Genomic DNA, 22,568 nt, shown 5'->3' with positions numbered 1-22,568 from the left:
AGATACAGAGACTGTGTGAGCATGCATGTTAGGATACATGCGTGTACTCCCTAGCTCTGCACACACACAGCATCTAGAAGCACTGTAATCCCAGTAACCACACACACTGAATGTGCCATGCCTCCATTTCTAAATATTACTCTCCAATGAAATGGTCCAGGATTTTCTGGAAAAATAGCTAATTCTCCACTTGAGGCATGGAAAATAGCAGATGAGCATAATGCATATTATAGTGCTAGAAAGTAGAATAGTAGCAAAAATAGAAGTTAAATGAAGATCAGGTTATATCAAAAGGACATGGGATCCATCTGAAAGAACTCATGATAGCCGTTTGTACAATTTGTGCAAAAATATATATAATGTAGTGTGTGTGTGTTTATATAAATACATATCCTACATATATAGTATGTGTGTGTGTATATATATACATACATATACACTATGTTAAATATAAAATAAATATACATGAATACTATTCATACTGGTATAAAAAATAATAAAGAATATAGATATACGGCACAGGGGAGTCTTCCTTGCAGAGGAATTCCAAATAAAACATGTTGATATCCCTCCTTTCAAGAAGTGAAGCTTAGTATCCCTAGTCTTGAGTGGAGATTGGACTTAGAGACTCACTTTTAAAAAACAAACTACATAAGCTGAGAAATAGTAACTTTAGAATATTGAAACCCAGCAGACAGCACTGTAGCCACGTGAGCAAGGTATATGTTACCAGAAATAAGTCATGTCCTTGAAATAAGAAGGATGTTCACCTCTGTGGTATTCCTTACAAAAATCTGTAAACCTAGCCTAATCATGAGGAAGCAGTGGGCTAACCAAAACGGAGACGTTCTATAAATTTCCTGACCTATACTGGTCACAACTATCAAGGTCATACAAAATAAGAACACCTGAAAAAAAGGCCATCGATTGGAAGAGACCAAGAAAGCCTGATGACTAAATGCAATGTGTCGTCTTGGATGAGATCTTGGAGTGAAAGAAAACCGTGGAAGAAAGCTAAAGTCTGAATATAAAGCCTTCAGTTCAGTTCATGGCAATGTGGCAATGTATGTAACATGTTACACTTAAAATAAAGTGGGTGTAGGTTATAGATTGATTCTGTGTTCTATCCTTATAACTTTTTTCTAGACATGAAATTATTTAAAAGTAAAAAGTCAATTGAAATAATTTTAAAATGTTCTCTGGAAGAATTGGATTTTTCTCTTACTTGAGATGAATTAATAGAGACCAATGTGCCATCATGCTTGAAACAAAGTTGTGGGCCTGCTGCATTTCAAAGCTTAAAATAAAACTGCCGCTGGGCGCGGGGGCTCAAGCCTGTAATCCCAGCACTTTGGGAGGCCGAGGCGGGTGGATCACGAGGTCAAGAGATCGAGACCATCCTGGTTAACATGGTGAAACCCTGTCTCTACTAAAAATACAAAAAATTAGCTGGGCATGGTGGCGCGTGCCTGTAATCCCAGCTACTCTGGAGGCTGAGGCAGGAGAATTGCCTGAACCCAGGAGGCGGAGGTTGCAGTGAGCCGAGATCGTGCCATTGCACTCCAGCCTGGGTAACAAGAGCGAAACTCCGTCTCAAAAACTAACAAACAAACAACAACAAAAAAAACTGCCCCGATTACAGGCAGTATGGTCCTATTGTAAAAATACACAGATAGATCATAGAAAAAGGATAAAAAGTACAAAATTAGACCCAGATTCACATGATCAACTGGTTTTCACCTAAGTTGCAAAGGCAACTCACTGAGAAAAGGGTTATCTGACAGCAGCTGGTAGCAGAGCGATTTGATATCCACATGAACAAAAGGAATCTCAGGCAACAATTCAAAAATGAGCTAAAAGTGTATTAGGGAACTAATGTAAAACTTAAAACCACAACAGTTACAGAAAGAAAACCATGGAAGAAAGTATTTGTGACCTTTGGCTATGCAAAACTTTTAAGTTATAGCACTACAGGATTAAATAAGACATGAAATATGCTATCATGTTTAGAAATTCCCAACTATGTGTAAATTAAGCTGTACACAAGAAACTACAAAATAAATTAGAAACTATAGCTAACTTAAAGATAATAATATTTATAAGATTAAACTTAGAGGAAAATGTGTAGCCTTTGTTGTATTAGAAGAAAAAGTTTATGATGAAAATATCTTTCACTCTATTAGGCCATTTGAAGAAATAGTGAACCTAATTCAAGGTAAATTGGAGAAAACAAATAGTAGAGACGACAACAGAAAATAAACATAAGATAAAGATAAAGACAAATGTTGGTTGCTTGAAATTATGAACAAAACAAATCTCTAGTTAGAATAATAAAAGAAAATAAAGAGAAAAAGCACAACTTGTCAGAGCATCACTATGAATAATAGAGATATAGAAGTGTAAAAAAAAAATGTATTACCAGCGTTAAGTAAAGAAAAAAATGGCAAGTGAAATGAGATGAAAACTTTTATTGAAAAATAGAGTCTGCTAAGACTAATAAAGAAGAGAAAATATGAATACCTTTACTTTGTTTAAATAAATGGAATTGAGACTTAAGGCTTCATCCTTTGCTCCTCTACACAAAACACTCCCAGGTACAGTTGGCGTTATTCATGCAGTCGATTGAAAAAATCCAGGAAGCAATTATACAAAACTTATACAAGCTCTTTCACAAAATACAGAAAGAGGAAACATTCCCAATTTGCTGTATGAAGTCAGTATAGCAATGCATCCAACATTTGACAAGTGCTATAGCAGAATGAAAATGTATTACAATTATGGACCTATAACACTTAGGAGCATGAATGCTAAAATCTTTTATGAAATATTGTCAGATCTCATTCAACAATACATGAAAGCATAACACATCTTGGCCACATAGATTGAGTCCAGAAATGTGGGAATACTTCGAAATACAAAAATCAATATATGCACTGATCAATATATGTTTGATATATCTATCTATCTATCTATCTATCTATCTATCTATCTATCTATCTAGATAGTTACATATGTATACAGTTTAATATAGAACCTAAAAATGCATGTTAGGATACCAATGTGTATCTCCTAGTTCTGCTCATGGACAAGATGTATCAAGAAATATAAAAGGCATTGCTGAAAAGACAAATCAGCCCATTAAAAATGGGCAAGCGTTCTGATCAAGCCCTCCAGGCATGCCACTAAAGAAGATGTACAAATTGTGAGTAAGTACATGAAAAGGCACTAACATAATTATTAATGAAGTAAGTGGAAATTAAACCATCTTGGGCTACCACATCACACCTACTAGAATGACTAACAGGAGAAAGACGGGCAATACCAAGTGTTGTCAAGGATGTCGAGCACCTGAACTCACAGCACTGTGTGGAGGGGAAAATGGTACGACACTTCCATTTCCAAGAGGAATAAAATAAAATGTTCATTGATTCATATGATGTTCATAGCAATTTTTCATATGAAGATTAATAGTGCACAAAATTCTCATGATAAAATGAATAGATAAGCAAATGGTTTTATGTTTATGGAATGATTGCTCCTCAGCAATATGAAAAATGGAATAGTAATGGTCACAAAACAGAGCTGAATCTCAAACAAAGCAAAGTAGACAAACATAGATGTTACTATCTGTGGATGTGTGGATTGTCTGCATGCAGATACTCGGATTTATAGCTCTAGTAATAATTTGTTTATCTTCTTTCAAGGTAAATTCAACTCCGATGATGAAAATCAGAATAGTGACTGTACCTGAGTTCTATACCTTACTTAGAGAAGTGGTCACAAAGCTAAATTCATCAAACTGTGTCCTTCATATATGAGTATTTTATTTCGTGTAAATTATTCCCCAATAAAGCATACATTTAATGATAGTTATATGATGTAAATTTGAATATAAAAATACACATTAGTATTCACAAAATACATATTATTTAACACACACAAAATTAAAAACTTTTCCTTTGAATTATTATTATTTTCTTATTAAAAAAGGAAGGAGATTAAATGTTAGGGCAGCAAGAGCTTTTAAGAAAATGTTAAATTGTAGAATCTCTCAGAGCTTGTAGATAGGGTGTTATCTGACACTAAAGGAATGTAATAGGACTTTCTATTATAAATCATTAAAAGGAGGTAAAATTCAAGAATTCAGCCAAGGAAACAAGACAATTTACACCTGCTTGAGATTGCTACTGGTGCCTTGTTGACAGAACTGAGAACTTTCCTGTCTTGCACATTTGTATAAATAAAAATAAATCCATAGAATCGAGATCATTATGGAAGTAGTTAGCAAAGCTAGACAAAGAACAACTTTTCCAAAAATTTCTAAAGAAATGTTTGCTGACAGACAAAACCAAAAAGTGGTTGTTAGTTCTGGGTAAGTTAAATGTATATTTTCTTTTCCCCAGAGCATACCTGCCTTATGTCCATTGTCCTGGCAGATTATTAATACCCCTTCCTATCACTCTCAGAAGTGACAATTTTTGGGTGGCAAATTCTAAAATCATCTTAACTGGGAGACCTGGTCCATTTGGACATCACGGTGGGCACTTTTGGGTCATTTCTTCTATTAAGCAGTAAAGGGTTCTTGTCTCATTATCAGAATAAGATTCTGGTAGATCCATGAATTCCAAGGCTTGCTTGATATTTTAATGTCAAATGGCTGGAATTTTAGAAAATTCTGGAATTTATATGAAGTCTATTCATCTCTCATATATGTAGTCTTATTTTTAACATGTCTCTTAAGAAATAAAAACCAGATTGTACCCACGTACACTGTGGGTTCTTTGGTGGGTTCTCAAAACATTTTAAGTGTAGGAAGTGGTCCTGAAAATGGCCATCAGAGAGCACTGAACAGAGTCCCCAGAGACTGACAATACTCAGTGGATGCTATGTCTGTGACCATTCAGGACAAACAGTATTTCTATTTAGAATAACACAGTAATAGTATGAACTTCAATTTATTTAAAAATTTTTAAAGGCAAAATAGGGAGTCAAAGGTTGTTAGTTTTCACCTATGCAATTATTGAATACCTACAGACATTCTCCTAGTTTTCCGTGTTGATTTATATAGCTGGAGTTCATTCTTTTCCTCTGCTGTAATCAACCTTCCATTGCAGTAATATTGCATAATTTGTTTCTCTATTCTTTATTACATCAGCATAACTTTTCATTAATCCAATTTTTTGCTATGATAAAGATGCTTCGGTGAAAAGACATTCTGTTATATCTTTATGTACATGTGTAAGATAAGAGTATAAGAGTTTTTCTTTGTTTTTTTTTTTTTATTTTTGGTTTCTTTTTTTTTTTTTTTTTTTGAGATGGAGTTTCGCTCTTGTTACCCAGGCTAGAGTGCAATGGTGCGATCTCGGCTCACTGCAACCTCTGCCTCCTATATTCAAGCAATTCTCCTGCCTCAGCCTCCCGAGTAGCTGGGACTACTGGCATGCACCAGCATACCCAGCTAATTTTTTTGTATTTTTAGTAGAGACAGGGTTTCACCATGTTGACCAGGATGGTCTCGATCTCTTGACCTTGTGATCCACCTGCCTCGGCCTCCCAAAGTGCTGGGATTATAGGAGCGAGCCACCGTGCCCACCTGATTTTTGTTTTTTAAGGGTATATATCGGGTGAGACATTGGATATGGACACCTTTAACTAGACTATTTTCCACAATTATTTTACCAATTTATGTTCTTACTAGAGTTTACAAACTACTTGTTCCTCTAAGTCACAAGCATTTATTGTCTGCTTTTGTTTCTAATTTGATAGTTGAGTAATGTTGTGTTGTGAATGGAACATGCCTCTACCTAGTGGGCATTGAGTGTTTTTGATGATGACTGGCTGTTTGGGTTTTTTCTTTCCTAAAATACTTGTTCCTGTCTTGGGTCCACTTTTATAATGGGATATTTGACTTATTTTTTTATTGACTTTTGGAAGGTTTCTGACTATTTTAAATACTCCTTTTTACACTTGTAATTTGTTGCAATTGTGGTCTATGAGTTTGTTACTAAACTCTTTGGGTAGCCTATAAACCAGTCTTATTTTCTGCCCACTTGAGGCAACACTTTCAGACACTTAGCTTTTACATTTCCTAGTTTTACAAACATTCTGCAATTTAAATTTTCTTACTCCTATTCTTTGCCTACTGCTGGCTTAGGACAGGGTTAAGGATTAGCCTTCTAAACAAGTGACTCATCACCCATCTGATTTTAAACTTCCAAAACACGATTGTGTCTTTTCCTGATCTTTGTAACTATTAATTTGTGTTTCTTTAATCTCCGTAAAATCTCAAGGAGATTTTGATCAATGGAAAAAGTAAAATGTAAGTCTCTACTATTTTCTCATTTTGCATAGAGAATATTTTCACTATTTGAAATTTATATCGCAAAAGGAAATAAAACAGCAGTGATTGTTTTGAAGCTTCAATGAAAGTAAAAGCCACATGTGTGCACTTTAATATTTGAGTCTCTCTGCAATTTTATTCAGTAGCTCAGCTCAGTGCTTCTACGGCATGTTCACAGGCATCCTCTCATTCTACCCTCATTCATTGAGTCCCTTTGGTCTTACAGGTTCCATTATATATGAGAGGGAATCACAGTCCAAAAAATCTTAATGATCTTGTTCTGGAGTACCACCAGCAAAGTTGATGAAGAAATTAACCCAAGGGCTTCAGAATCCACCTGCCGCTCCCTCCCTTACTGAAAAATATGCCCAATTCCCGAAGTTGGGCCCTTACCTGGTAGACTTAAAATGAGAAATCAACTGGGAGCAATTTTAATTCTGAACAAGAAAACAGTAGCGAACTCTGCGTGTTTGATATTTATGCAGGACAATATACTGAGCCATGTGTTTGTTCGTTTTTCTAATAAAAGGACATGCTCTTGGGCATTGCACTTAATTTTCTATGCAGTTCGTGTCTCATCTTTTGAGAAAAATTTCGGGTTGGAAGAACTATCTCTAGATAATACTCACCTGGAGGCTTGTGGAATTGAATTCAATTTCTGACACATAAACGTTGTTACAGCAAATTGACTTTCAGTAATATGTGAAATTTTTGTGTTAAAGGAATGATACAAACAATATCTATTCTAATGGTAACTGGTAACCTTTTGTTGACTTTTGAGATGAATTTCAAAGGGAAAATGCTATTGCTTTGAAACAATTACCACTTTTCAAAAAGAAAACCTCTCAGTTTTCTTAAAGGGTTATATAGGTTGCTCGAGATTAGTCCTCATGACTTAGAAGCATGGATATGCTTTTGCTTTTTGTGTTTTGATTTTATACCTCAACTAGGACGGCTTCTAAGATTTACATTTCGTGCTGAATTAAATGTAAACAAAATAACATGGTGTATTAGTAAATCTCCCTGAATAATAAGCTATGTGATTTGTGATCTCTCTGACTAATAATATATTTCTGAAATCTCCCTGAGAAACACTATGCATAACTAATTATTGCCTTATAATGTATCTTGTGCATTTTGAACCTGAATTCATACTCACGCTTATATCAGCTTATTTGATACTCAAAGGACTCTTACAGAAGCACAGAATAGCTGCAGGACCTTTTTGGGCACACAAACCTGGGCACAGAGCATAGACCGGAGGGAATACTTTCTGGAGGAGTATTGAAAACAACTGGACACAAACCTCCTGGCAGAAGGATAGGACTCTGAGAAGTATGCGGAAAGGGGGATTCAGTCAGACACAGCCACCAACGAGAGGAACCACTGCTGCAAAGAGAGGATTCCGTATTTAGAGAATGGCAATGACTTCAGAACAGTAATACTGAGGAAATGAGATTGTAATGTCGCGGCTTCTAGATACATCATGAAGGACAGTGAAAATTATTCTCAATGATACTGATTGTGTCCTGAAGTTGATGATCATCCATGAAAGGACTTATTGTTGAAGGGTCAGATGATCATATAAGCTGAAAGTTGATGTTTCAAAAAGACGACTTCAGCAGCAGCTCGTAGAACAAATCAGGAAGTTTCTATGGAACATTATATTATGAGCATTCCGTGACTCTGGAAATCTATGCGAGAAAGACTTAAGGGAAGTGTACAGCTGAAAAATTCTTTGGAGATTTTAGTAGAACTTGACCCATAGATTGTGCAGGGCCAAAGTGAAGGAAGAAATCAGGTATGAAGTTCAGTTTCATGGCTAGGGGCCTGGGAGTTGTGATGTACAATTGAGGTATTATGATTTGTGGGGAAAGGCTAAATTCCAGTGTCAATGTGCTGATTCTAGGGTCTTTCCAAAAGGAGCTGGTAGTGTGTTGTGTATGTGTATCTGCAGTTCAGAGAAATCGCTGGCCTACAGATAGAATCAGTGAATAGCCCTTGAGTGCATGGGGTAAGTATAGATTTGAAAGCCTTAGTCTACTGAGGAGACAATTCCTACAGGAAAGGTATGAAAGAATAAGGAAACAACCGAACAAACAGAAAAACAAAGAAAAACAGAATCCAAACATCCTGGTAGCAGCAATATTTAAGGAGCAACAAGAAAGACCACAAATTAGGTTTAGAGATAATCATCTTAAAAGAAAAAAACGCAATTCATTTCCTATGTTCCATTAATAAAGCATATAATCTTACACTAGCATTCAAAATCCCTCACAATCTGGGCTAAACTGCTTTTATAAGAATGAAAGAGAGGGAATGATATTTAGGGAAAGAGAAAGAGAAGAGGCAGAGCAAGAGGGAGAAGAAATGCTGTGTGGTTGAATTGAGTTGTACAGTGACAGACAGGGAGGGTAGAGAGCTTGACTTGACTGACACTTGCCTGGAAGGACAAAATAAGGAATTGAGAGAGAAATAAGTGGTAGAATTAGTCACTCTTGTTCTTGTCAGGGCAGCTCTGTGAATAACCTGAGAGCAGGAAAATAGTGTCACAAAGTCAATGGGAGACTGAGGCTGCCCAGGGTAAACCCTGCAGCCCTCTGGCTATGAGGAAGCGCCAGTCCCTAGCAGGTCTTATCCTCCTGCAGGTTTCCCTTCCTCAGCCCACTGGATCTCCCACCGAGGCACTGCCCAATCTAGGACATCAGGGTAGGAAGTGGTATTTACATCACATAGGTGAAGCTGAATCCTTCTGTCCTGATTGACATCAGCCTGGCCACTCCTGGGGATTATGCAGTGATGTGGTCTGCCCCCACTGCTGTTCCTGGAAGGAAACATGCCCTGGCTATCCCAGCTTCAGAGCATGCTCCTCTTACTGCCTCATGGGAGCCTGGACCCAGAAACTTCCTCGCATATTTTACATGAAATACTTAGGAAGCCTTTCTAAGGGCTCAGGGCAATCAGAAGGGGATGGCATACGGCGTCATGTGGCTGCTTCCAGGACTCATAGGTCCAGTCCTTTTCATAGAGTTGCTAACTACCTGCCTCCATACACAACTGGCTAGGTCCCAGCTCAGTCTTCAGAAAAGATACCTCTACCTTAACTCTCCAGGGAGGCCCTTTCTGCTCTCTCAACTCTCGATTGTATCAACTGGGTGACAGCAGCTCTCCTCAATGCAGCCAGTTATTCCATCACCCTTTAGTGAGACTGACTCATTTCATCCACAGAAACTAAGTCCCATTTTCTCTAGTTTTAAATTTTGACAAATGTCTACTAAATTATGACCTACAACCTACTGATTACAGGATGACTTCCCCGTGTCCCTTTGACAGTTGCTTCTGAGTATTCCAAAATACATTTTTTTTTTCTGAATTGCAAGTTTCTTACAGACAAAGGATTATAAATTTTTATTCAGGGGTTTTTCAATAAATTAGTTTGTTTTTATAATAGAAGATTATTTAGACTGTGGTTTAAAATTCTAAATGCAAAATGACAAGTTTATGAATTCAACAATATCGCTTAATGTTGGATCTTTTCAAGATAACTCCATCTTCACAGCTGACACCTTTAGCACTGCAGATTATCAGACTGACAGACCGAAATCTCTGGGTTTGAGCTACTCCTTGTGTTTGCATTTCCCTCTTGTCTCTCTTCCATTTTAATGCTCCTATTGATCTCAGAGACCTTGATGGAAAGACACAGACTTTTTTTTTGCTATCTATCGTCATGGGCTTGCTGAATATGCTTAATCTGTGGTCAGAAGTAAAAATGAACAGAAAGCTGATTTTTTTCACAATGCTTGCCTGAAGTGGTTGAGGAGAAGAGAACATTATGCGGCAGCTATTCAGATGCTTTGCCGTCCGGTACAGCATGCACAGTTACAAAGAACTTTGCTTACGAACATGTTCTGTTCCAGCATCAAATTCCAAAAGGGGATTGCTTTTCTCCAGAGAACTCACAATTTTCCCTTGACAAGCATGAACAGTGGATGACATGGCAAACCTTGTTTCCCGGTACTTATTCATTTAAAGAAAGCTCTATCAGAGCCGAAATGATGGTTGACTTTCTGCAAAATCAAAAGATATTTAAAAGTAGATAGGTTTTTGAGTAGATAATTTTTAGTGAACACATTTTACACGACTAGGGGATATTTGGTTGCAACTGTCTTTGTGCATAAAACATATGACATGTCATAACATAAATTTCATTTATTTATTTGTCCCTTGTTTTCTTTTCCTGCTACATTCACAGACCCTAGAACAATGCAAGGCACCTAATAAGCACTCAAACATGCGGTGAATGTGTAAATAGAAGCAACTCTTCAAAATATACAAACCTTATGTCAACAGTTTGGAAACTGGAAAAATATTATCTACACCCATGAATTCTATTGCTCAATGCTTCTTCTTATGCTCCTCAGCTGTATTTAATGGTTCAGCTATAGAACATCAGAAGATAAAGTTCATTCTTCTGAGTATTACTCTAACATTCTGGTCGAGGAATGAGTCATCCTTTATTTATAGGCTTTTGAATTTGCTGTTAGCTTATTTCATGTATTTTATAAATTAAGACAATAATGACTCTCACCATGGAAACTATGCTTCCACTTCCCCAGTGGGAAAAAATAATCTTTTGTCTACCACACACTCATACAATGTTGAACTTGGTGTCAGGTGTTTATAATATTTTGGATAGACCAGTGTTGAGTTCTGCTTTGATTAGCTTCTCTTACTGAAAGGAGAGAAATTAGCTTAATATTGTTCAATTTAATTAAGTGAGGTCAATTTAACTTAAAGTTTAGTCTCCGTCCCCAGCCAAGGATTCCCATTTGCCCTGCTCTCGCAAGTTGTCTGAGTGGAGGAAGGATTAACTTTCTATATCACAGTGCAGTCGGTGACAGGGACGACATTTAGCAGACTGATGCATGGAGGTACAGAAATCATTTTTGCTGGTAGTGATTTATTCAAGCAAGAATCAGGAAAATGTCAAAATGTATCCAGAAAGTATTTGTGTCCTGTATACTGATGTTTGCTGTTGAGTTTGTTCGTCCTTGTACTCAGCTCCAGATAGAGCTTTCGTATCTGGAAAGAGTACAGTTGACGTAATATTGCTTAATTTAACTAAGTGAAGCAATTAAATATACAGGAGAGTTTTCGCCTCCAGCCAGGGACACTCATCTACTCTGTTCTGGTTGGAAATTACTTCCATTATGGTCATGCCAAGTTTTATGTTCCTTTTTCAGTGATTTACAATTATAATTTTTAGATCATAACACAAACCCAGGATTGGAAAACCTCAGTGTTTCCTAAAAATACCAATGTCTATATATATATATATGCTTGTCATATAACCATTGGGCATTGATAGTTGAACTTAAAGCCATATTGTAACTTAAAAGTCATCCAGTATGCTAAATAAAAATATATTTGAAATCAGGTAAGCAAAAGAGTCTGTTTCTAAATCAACTTTTCCTATATGTTACTCAAGTATTGAATCTTGTATATGTAAAACCTTTCATATCACATTCCTCCAAATCACATTGACCGCTCTGGACAGTGATTATATGTAATAGTTCTGATAAGAAGGTATATCTGGCCAGGCATGGTGGCTCATGTCTATAATCCCAGCACCTTGTGAGGCCTCGGCAGGTAGATGGCTTGAGTGCAAGACTTTGAGACCAACCTGAACAACAGGACACAACTTCATCTCTGCAAAAAAAACACAAAAATTGGCCAGACATAGTGGCATGCACCTGTAGACCCAGCTATTCAGGAAGCTGAGGTGAGGATCTCCTCAGCCTGGCAGGTCAGGGTTGCAGTGAGCCATCATGACACCACTGCACTCTAGCCTGAGAAACTTTGCAAGCCGAAAAAGAAAGAAAAAGAGAAGAAAAGAAAGAAGAAAAGTAGGAAGAAAGGAAGGAAGGAGGAAGGAAGAAAGAAGGAAGGAAGGAAAGAAAGAAATGTTTCACTCAAGTATTATTTTAATTGGAGAGAGTTTAGAATCCCATTAATTATTCACATATCATTATGATTTTATCTAATAATTTAAAAATTACCTTAGATAAGTGTTATTATAAAATACATGATTACTTAATGAAGAAATCTGCATTTTAACTTGTAATTTGATTTCATTTGGCTACTTCTTGTGCTTATTTGTCTTCCTGAAATGTGAAAATGCAATTGAATTATAATTTCTTTAATAAAACATTGGCAAGTTAAATTACTTAGTAACCTTTTTTCTAAAATGTTTAATATTTCCCTATTTTGTCAAAAATCTACACATCTTTAGGAAAGACCATATTTGTGAAAAATTATCATTCCCAACTATTAATTATATTGCTACATACTTTATACAAATAGAAACCACTTCACATTGCTAACATAAAGATAATCAAGTATAAATAAGACCACAGAATTGTAGATTTACTATTAATTATATTGCTACATACTTTATACAAATAGAAACCACTTCACATTGCTAACATAAAGATAATCAAGTATAAATAAGACCACAGAATTGTAGATTTACTATTAATTATATTGCTACATACTTTATACACATAGAAACCACTTCACATTGCTAACATAAAGATAATCAAGTATAAATAAGAGCACAGAATTGTAGATTTACTATTAATTATATTGCTACATACTTTATACACATAGAAACCACTTCACATTGCTAACATAAAGATAATCAAGTATAAATAAGAGCACAGAATTGTAGATTTACTATTAATTATATTGCTACATACTTTATACACATAGAAACCACTTCACATTGCTAACATAAAGATAATCAAGTATAAATAAGACCACAGAATTGTAGATTTACTATTAATTATATTGCTACATACTTTATACAAATAGAAACCACTTCACATTGCTAACATAAAGATAATCAAGTATAAATAAGACCACAGAATTGTAGATTTACTATTAATTATATTGCTACATACTTTATACAAATAGAAACCACTTCACATTGCTAACATAAAGATAATCAAGTATAAATAAGAGCACAGAATTGTAGATTTACTATTAATTATATTGCTACATACTTTATACACATAGAAACCACTTCACATTGCTAACATAAAGATAATCAAGTATAAATAAGACCACAGAATTGTAGATTTACTATTAAGACCAAGTCATTTCATTCCTTATATTATTGCCATTAAGAAAAAATTTGTTTTTTTCTCTAACAGTAAAGGAAAGAAAATATGTACTTCCCATCTGAAGACATGTACACACAGAGTATAAAGTATAAGATGCGTTTTTTCTTGTTTTATTTCTATTAGTGTAATAGTTGACATAGAGAAAACCATAACACATCTGTGTGTGTGTATAATATATATATGCATGTGTGTGTATACATATGTATACACACACATATATTTTTTAATAAAACACATTAATATCATAAGAATTTGTGAGTCTATTACCTAATGTAAGAAGTGAAGCATGTCCAGGCGCAGTGACTCACTCCTGTAATCCCAGCACTTTGGGAGGCTGAGTCAGGCAAATCACAAGGTCAAGAGATCGAGACCATCCTGGCCAACATGGTGAAACCATATCTCTACTAAAAATACAAAAATCCGCTGGGCGTGGTGGCACACGCCTGTAGTCCCAGCTACTTGGGAGGCTGAGGCAGGAGAATCACTTGAACCCAGGAGGTGGAGGTTGCAGCGAGCCAAGATCACGCCACTGCACTCCAGCCTGGGCAGCAGAGCCAGACTTTGTCTCAAAAAAAAAAGGTGAAGGATGACAATTACAGTACACATGGTTGTTGCTACTCTTGTGTTCCACTTTATTTTCCTTTAAGAGATAACACTATTGGCTGGGTACAGTGGGTCACGCCTGTAATCCCAGCACTTTGGGAGGCCGAGGCGGGTGGATCACGAGGTCAAGAGATCGAGACTATCCTGGTCAACATGGTGCAACCCCGTCTCTACTAAAAATACAAAAAAATTAGCTGGGCATGTTGGTGCGTGCCTGTAGTCCCAGCTACTCGGAGGCTGAGGCAGGAGAATTGCTTGAACCCAGGAGGTGGAGGTTGCGGTGAGCCGAGATTGCGCCATTGCACTCCAGCCTGGGTAACAAGAGCGAAACTCCGTCTCAAAAAAAAAAAAAAAAAGAGATAACAGTATTTGAATTGTATATTCAACATTTCTTTTACCTTTTAAGAAACTTTTAAGATTTTAATTAGTTATAATTTTTAGGAAGTTGCAAAGAAATGTGGAGGGAGAGCCTGTGTACGCTTCACCCAGCTTCACCCAAACTTAACATCTTGCATAACTACAGTGCCTGATTCTGAAAAGCAGGAAATTAACCTTGATACAACCCACAGAGTTACTCGGTTACACATGTACTCTTATGTGTTTATGTCCTTTTATTATATGTATATTTTTGTGAAACTTCCATCACAAACAAGATATTTAGCTATTAAATAATATGCCAGGCAGAGTGATTGTTTCACATTTTTATATAGATGAGGAGTGTTTTAAAACACTTATTTTATTGATTTTATTTTCTTTCTGTAGCTTTTCCATCTTTGTCATTTATGGTTGAATTTATGTTCCTCAGTGATATTTGTGTTTCAGGGTTTTCAGTGAATAATAATTTCAATGAATAATTTCAGTGAATAATAATTTATTTTATTAAAAGACATCATAGGGCACACAGATTCTATGGATGTATCTATATTAAAAGTCACTCCAAATAACTGACATCATGAATATCTTTTCAAAACTCACGTGTATACTCTTAAATTTCACACTTAAACTTTTCAGTTAAATTCCTAAGACACAAATGAAGTCCGATTTCTGCTTCTGAGGAAACTGGAGTAGAAGCTGTTGTGCCTCTTCCTCCGACTTAAATACAACTTCATATCTTGGACACAGATATTACGTTTAAAGACTTATTAAGGCAGAGAGAAGACAGCCCACTCTTAGGGAGCTGAGAACTGGGAAAGGCAACATGGCGAGATTCCTGGGATTTCTTATTTGCCTCACATATCCTGGTTGGATACAAGCTTAAAATCCCTCCTTTCTTCTATTTCCTTGTTAAGTAATACAGTGATTATTTACCATCTTAGATTTTTATTTACCTCATTCGCTGTAGTGGACTCTTGTTTGGACTGTCTGTGTTTTGGTTTGTAGTTTTTATTTGGTTTCTTCATTTCCTTCATGGTGTTACATTAAAGCCTGGGCAGAGGTCCCAACTAGGAACTGGGTGTGGTGGCTTGCACTTGTAATCCCAGCTACGAGGGAGGCTGAGCAGGAGGATCGCTGGAGCCCAAGAGATAGAGGCTGCGGTGAGTGTTGCACCACTGTACTCCAGCCTGGATGACAGGGGGAGACCCTATCTCTAAATTAATTAATAGTGAAGTAAAAATAAATGGGCAGTTGTGGCATTGAGGGTGGCAGATATGTGAACAGAAGACTCATCTAACCATTGAGCTTCTTTTCCTTTTTCTCTTCGTATTTGCACCTGAGGCTGTAAGAGTGATGGCTTTGGACACAGGATTCTAGTTCTAATGTCCGTTCCCTTCTGTGCTGTAGAGAGCAGGAGTGGGCCAGCCTCAGTGAGGACAGCGCGCTGTTCTTTAAGTAATGTTCCTACTTTATGTCCGTTCCCGTCTGTGGCTCTAGAGACCAGGAGTGGGCCAGCCTCAGTGAGGACAGCGCGCTGTTCTTTAAGTAATGTTCCTACTTTATGTCCGTTCCCATCTGTGGCTGTAGAGAGCAGGAGTGGGCCAGCCTCAGTGAGGACAGTTCTTTAAGTAATGTTCCTACTTTCACAGCACAACATTGGTCCTGTGGAACAAGATTTCATTTTTTTAATTTAAGAAGTTTGATGCATATATTATTTCATAAATAAAAACCCATCAAATACATCTGTAGAAAATAAATAAATGGAATAAATCAGATTAGGCTAAAATTATTTAATGTAAAATAATGGAAAAACTTAAAGATAGGATAATGATTCCAGTGCAATTAACACTATTTTGACACAATATCTAATTCTGAATTCTTTATCACATAAATTTTTTAAAAACCTGGAATCACACGCATGGCATATGTGGGGATATGGTAATAACAGAGTGAGGCGTAAGACATCTCATGTATTGGTTATCTACTGCTGCATAAAGATATGCAGCCAACTTGGTTGTTTAAAATAGCACTCCTTTGTTTCCTCATCGTTTGTCTGGTCAGAAGAGCAGGTGTGACGTATCCGGATTGATTCCACGCATAGCCTCACAGCCGCGGGGTCAGCCAGGCTGTCTCATCTGGAACTCAGGGATATATATATATCCTCCTTTACACACACACACACACAAACACACACACACACACACACACACACGGGAATTTATGAAGTAGTATTAACTCACACAATCACAAGGTCCCACAATAGGCTATCTGAAAACTGAGGAGCAAGGAAGGCAGTCAGAGTCCCAAAGCTGAAGAACTTGGTGTTTGAGGTTCGAGGGCAGGAAGCATCCAGCACGGGAGAAAGATGTCGGCTGGGAGGCTAAGCTAGTCTAGTTTTTTTATTGATTTTTGCCTGATTTATATCCTGGCATCGCTGGCAGCTGATCGGATTGTTCCCACCTAGATGAAGGGTGGGTCTGCCTTTCCCAGGCCACTGACTCAAGTGTTAATCTTCTCTGTCAGCACCCACACAGACACACCCAGGATCAGCTCTTCGCAACTGTCAGTCCAGGCAAGTCGATACTGAGTATTAGTCATCACACCATCCAAGAATTATTCCTGGCACATCTCACAAACTTTATTCTAGTGAAGGGTCCTCAGCTTAGCTATAGTCCAGATTTCCAGGGAGCGTCTTAAAAAATGCACATTAATAGGCCTCTATGTAAATCTGATTCAGAATCAGAATTGAGTTGCATCTCCTGAGTCAGAAATATATTAATATTTTCAATAAGCTATACGAGTTCCTCCTGTGCAGCCAGCCTCATGCCCTTGGGACTTCTGATAACCACTGCTCTATTAAATATAGACATATCACCTGTCTATCATTTTATTAAAATAGTGCAGTGTTTTCAAACTACAGTTGAGTTCATGAGGGGCCAAGCAACATAAATGGGATCATTAAAAACCAAATGACAAAGGCAGAAGCATCACTCTAGCCTCTAGAATTAGCGATTGGTTGCTCAAATCTTCAATTACAGTATGTTTTAAGGGGTCAGCCTGGCCCCCCTCACCATAAAACTGCATTAATAGCTAAATCTCATAAAAAAGTAATCACTTCTTGGCATTAAATCAATAGACTATTCCTCACGAATAGTCTCATGAATGCTTTTAAATATTATCACAAATTTAAACTTGGAGTGTCATTCTAAATTTAGATTCAAGTGCTATCTCCTGGCAGATGAGATTTTGGGCAGATTACCAAATATCCTCTTGCACTTCTTTTAAAGTCAATTCCCCCAACATGTGTTCTACAGAACTTAATCTTGTGACATTAGTCATCTGGAAAATACTACCTCATTTACTCTCCAGATGATTTACAGGGATTTGAGTTATTCCTAGAAATTGACATGAAAGTGTGGAAAACTGTGTATGATAGGAGTGTCAATAGCAGGTTTGTCTTCCTCATAAAGTAGATACGTTTCAATGTATGGATTTCAATGCTTGTTTTGAATGCTCAGAGGACTTATTATTATTTTATTTCTGCATCTAGACTGCTCTCCAGAATGTCGAGATTGCCCGAGAAGTGACCCCAGCCAAAGAAAAACATTGCTCTACCTAAATTCAAGTAAGACAATTACTTTGCACTAATTTATCATATGCAAATTAGTGAAAAAATTTACTGTATTTGTCTACACTGCTAAAAAACAATTGTTTTCTTTGAAATTAATCTTTTCGAAGCCTCTTTCTCTGTTGTGGAAAATAACATAAAAAACAAAACCTCCTGTGATAAAAGCAGTAGAAATAGTCAGGACATATCTTAATGTTTAGCTGTCATTAGCATTTGGATGTATCTTTCCACAGTACTTACTCAAACAGCTATGTGGAATTTGTATTGTTTCTTTAATAAGCACTGTTCATAGGAATGAGAAAAATCACTTAGTTTTTCAAAAATACTATTTATTAGGTGAGGAGTCAGTGTCTCTGCATCAAGATGGTAACTGGAGTCACACACTTCAGTGAGCTGTGAGTTCCCAAGAAGGGCAGACAGTCAACAGCGAGAGGGGTGCTTGGCAGAGTGACTGGGGACTGTCAGGTCCTCTTTTGTTTGTTCAGAGAGAGGAGAGAATGAGGGTGAAATTAGTACAATGAATCAATCCCTTCAGGAAGGGAGTGTCAGTCAGCATGGGTGACACAGCTGCTTCAATGACCTTGCAGCAGGATACGTGTTACTTTAGGAAGGAATCATACACTATCTGTTAGAAGGAGCTGAACCTGGCCGGTGAAGGCTAGGATTGAAGTCACTGAATCTATTTTTATAATAAGCCGTCATGGTATTTTTGAGGGCTTATGTCCTGGCAGTCCAGGGACTTGTAGTATGGCTTTAGAAAGAATCATCAAACTCACTGATGTCTGTTAAGTGTCAATGGATGCCAGTACTGAACAGTATACTGTATGCATATTTACGTTCTCAGTTATACTTAAATGTAGTATAAAAGTGGCAAGAATCCTTGAGTTTCAAACCCTAAGATTTTAAAACTAGGCATAGCCATGCAGATTGCCTGTCAAGCAGATTTCTAGGCTTGGTTTTCAAGGACTATTGCAAGTTCAGAGACACTGAGGATTAGGCAATCAGGGCTCACAGTCGTCCTGTTTGCTAAATATTCTGTTAGGCATGGAAGGTGCATTGTGCTATGTTTCTTCTTGTGGAATGTACATGGGGTTGGGTTGCTAATAGATTGATTTTCTTCAACCCAATCTGATTCTTAAATTATTCAGGTAGCTTTTTAATACAATCATGTCTTTTTTAAAATTTCACTACAAGTTCTGGGATACAATACAGAACGTGCAGGTTTGTTGCAAAGGAATATATGTGCCATGGTGGTTTGCTCCACCTATCAACCCATCAACTAGGTGTTAAGCCCCACGTGCTTTCAGTATTTCCGATTGCTCCCCCTCCCCTTGGCCCCGACCCCACAACAGTCCCTGGTGTGTGATGTTTCCCTCCCTGTGTCCATGTGTTCTCATTGTTGAACTCCCACTTACAAGGGAGAAAATGTGGTGTTTGGTTTTCTGTTCCTGTTAGTTTGCTAAGGATGATAGCTTCCAGCTTCATTCATATCCCTGAAAAGGAAACAAACTCATTTTTTATGGCTGCATAGTATTCCGTGGTGTATATGTGCCACATTTTCTTTATGCAGTCTATCATTGATGGGCATTTGGCTTGGTTCCAAGTCTTTGCTATTGTGAATAGTGCTGCAGTAGATATGCATGTGCATGTGTCTTTATGGTAGAATGATTTGTAATTCTTTGGGTACATACCTAGTAATGGGATTGCTGTGTCAAATGGCATTTCTGGTTCTAGACCCTTGAGGAAGTGGAACTAATTTACACTCCCACTGATGTTGTAAAAGTATTAAACAGTTATCTTTAAATTAAACAGTATATTTTCACCATTTACATAAACTCAGTAATTTCCAAAACACATTTTCCACAAAGCAAAAAGAACCCATTCCAATGCCATTATATACCCAAAGTTTTCAAGTTATTTCTCATAGCTAGACCTTTTTTCTTAGTTAAACATGTAGTTAAAATAAAATCTCATAGCAGAGTCCAGTAGATAAAAGAGCAAAGAAAGAGCATTTTTATGGAAGCAACAGTGAGTGATCTAGAACTTGGCTGCTCCATCTGTACCTTCATTCCCCCAAACCCATTCCCATTCCCCAAACCTCCAGACTAAATGGATATTAATGTTTCTTTGAGCCCTGTGATTCCTTTGTTTCTCAATCCTTCATTTGGAAGCACCTGTGGAAGAATCAACTGAAGGATGCAGAGAGCAAAGGATAGAAGCTGGAATTTCCAGAATTATTCTGTGCTAGACACAGGTGGCCAAGCTGTAGCTGTGCAGAGGGAGCATGTCTTCCCTTCTTAGAATTTCCCGGTGCTTGGGGCTGCTCTGTATGCTTTCACAGCACTACTGTGCAAAGGTTTCAAAGTGTCATGTACAGCAAATTCTCACTAAAGCCCTATAAGAGTACAGGTTATATAGGGAAAAATGGAGAAAGGCTGTTGTAAGGAAAACAATGGAAATTCACTTGAGGGCAGCTATTCCCATCCTCAAACCACCTTCTTCTGACAATCCTGAAAAGGGGTTAATATTCTGTTATTATCTAAAAATATAGCTGGAGGCATTTCAAGCCTTCCTCTTTCTTCTTAAATATATCTCTTTGCGTCTTCATGTTTAATTCATGCTCATATTTGCCCACATTTAAAGCTAGAATGGCTTCACATTGGAATTGAAAATAGTCCTAGGAGCACGAGCAGCCCGGAGAGCCTGGGTATCTGCAGCTGTCACAGCTGGGTTCCTACCCTCTGTGCTGGGCCAGAGGCAATCTCAGGCTTCCTGTGCATTTTTAAATTATAGAACAAGAGTATTATAATAAAAACACTTCACATGTTAACACACAGATTTCCTGCTATTGCTGCTTTTGTGTGCTTTGAGGATGTCTGAGGCCTCTGCCCTTGAACTTCAATTACTTCTTCTGCTGTGGCATGTCCCTCTCTGTGTCACACGTTGCAGCTGTTGACAGGATGCAACTTCTATTGGCCCGTGTGCCACCAGGATCATTGTTCAAGTTCCCAGTATCTCAGGAAGGTTTGTGATTTGAGAGTCACTGGCTTCCCTTGGAAATCATCTGTATTTCTAGTTTTGCTGACTGTGTTGTCTGTCACAGATAAAATGACACAATAATCAAAGGCAGGCAAGCTTAGCCTTCAGCTCAGCACTGACCTCATATCCTGGGCAACTTTCTGAACTCATTCTAACCAGGACCCACCACCCATCTCTCTTGTTTCCTGGATCTGATGGCAAAAGCTTCATGAAGGGAAGGCAGGTAGACTCCCCTACTAGGGCGCCTATAGCAATGAGGTTCCCCCAGACTGGAAAGAAAGACACTGACTTACATTTGTTTGCTTGTTTTATGTTTCCAGGAGAGTTCCATGACACAGAAGAAACTCGTTTCTCCTGGTGACCTCAGGATTAACTATTGTACCAAAATGTATAAGCTCCGAAGGAACATTTCAGAAAAATGATCAATTGAAGGGAACATTTCTGTAGCTCCATTTTGTGCATTTCAAAGACACTCTTAGTTGAGAAAAGTCTAGCGACCCTTAAAAATATTCCCTTTTACTGTTTGTTCTCTCGTAGTAGGTATGAGGGGACTTCCGGTAGTTTGCAAGGTCCCAGCATTGCTTTCCTTCGTGGCAGATTAGTCTAGGCTGCTTTGGTCTTGGTGGTTCCATCTCCCCCTGTTCAGTCAGGAGACGGTAGGAGCATGCTGTGCACATAAGGACCATTGGCAGCCTCTAATGACTGAAAGTGTGGACCTGTATTTGTGTTTGTCTATGAGGTAGAGTCACAAGAAAATCTTTAGGTCACCATCGGACACCTTTGGTAATACCGGAGAAAACAAAAACTTCTCAAAAAATTATTATCCTAAATCTTACTGTGTTAAGTGCTGCTTATAGATAGTATCAAAGCTTCAGACGGAATTACAGAAGCTCTGAAGCATGACAGCCGCAATGTTGGAGTGTCTCCCTGTGAGTGTGGGGATGTCTTATTCATGTGACTTTCCACAGTCGCTCAGTCCTGCCTGCTTTCTGAATTTCAGAGGCTTTCCTTGCCTTCAGGCTGCAATACTCATGGTGATGGCCCTCCCTGCCCCATGGTTACCTTGTGTCAGCTGCCATCAGTGCCTCATTCCTGAACATCCCTGCCTGCCACCCCCTGTCCTGGATGCAAAGGCCAATCTTCACTTCAGCCTCTAACATTCCCGTGGAGGAGGAGTCACAGCAGTACAGTGTCTGCTCCAAGCCCGCAGGACACTCAAAGACCCTGGTTTGCCTAGAGAGGCTGGTTACACTCAGCAAAAGCACAATGTTGGAGTGTCTCCCTGTGAGTGTGGGGACGTCTTATTCATGTGACTTTCCACAGTCGCTCAGTCCTGCCTGCTTTCTGAATTTCAGAGGCTTTCCTTGCCTTCAGGAAATGTGGAGGCAAACACTGACAA

The 22,568-nt window shown here is 37.9% G+C and overlaps 1 protein-coding gene across 7 annotated transcripts in view; it reads left to right on the top strand.

The window, feature by feature from the left end:
* SNTG1 (syntrophin gamma 1) overlaps positions 1-22,568 on the top strand; it is a 924,527-nt gene that overhangs the window by 244,387 nt on the left and 657,572 nt on the right. For 6 of the 7 annotated variants that reach the window (XM_017965333.4, XM_054246489.2, XM_035276806.3 and 3 more), the window contains one exon: positions 18,053-18,127. The exons of the other annotated variant lie outside the window; for it this stretch is intronic. The gene's annotated coding sequence lies outside the window, so the exon portion shown is untranslated. The remainder of the gene's footprint in view (positions 1-18,052; positions 18,128-22,568) is intronic. 7 annotated transcript variants of the gene reach the window in all.

Source organism: Callithrix jacchus, chromosome 16, assembly GCF_049354715.1.
Source record: "Callithrix jacchus isolate 240 chromosome 16, calJac240_pri, whole genome shotgun sequence".
Classification (NCBI taxonomy): domain Eukaryota; kingdom Metazoa; phylum Chordata; class Mammalia; order Primates; family Cebidae; genus Callithrix; species Callithrix jacchus.
Note: the sequence above shows the minus strand (reverse complement) of the source record. Positions and strands in the feature narration are given on the sequence as shown.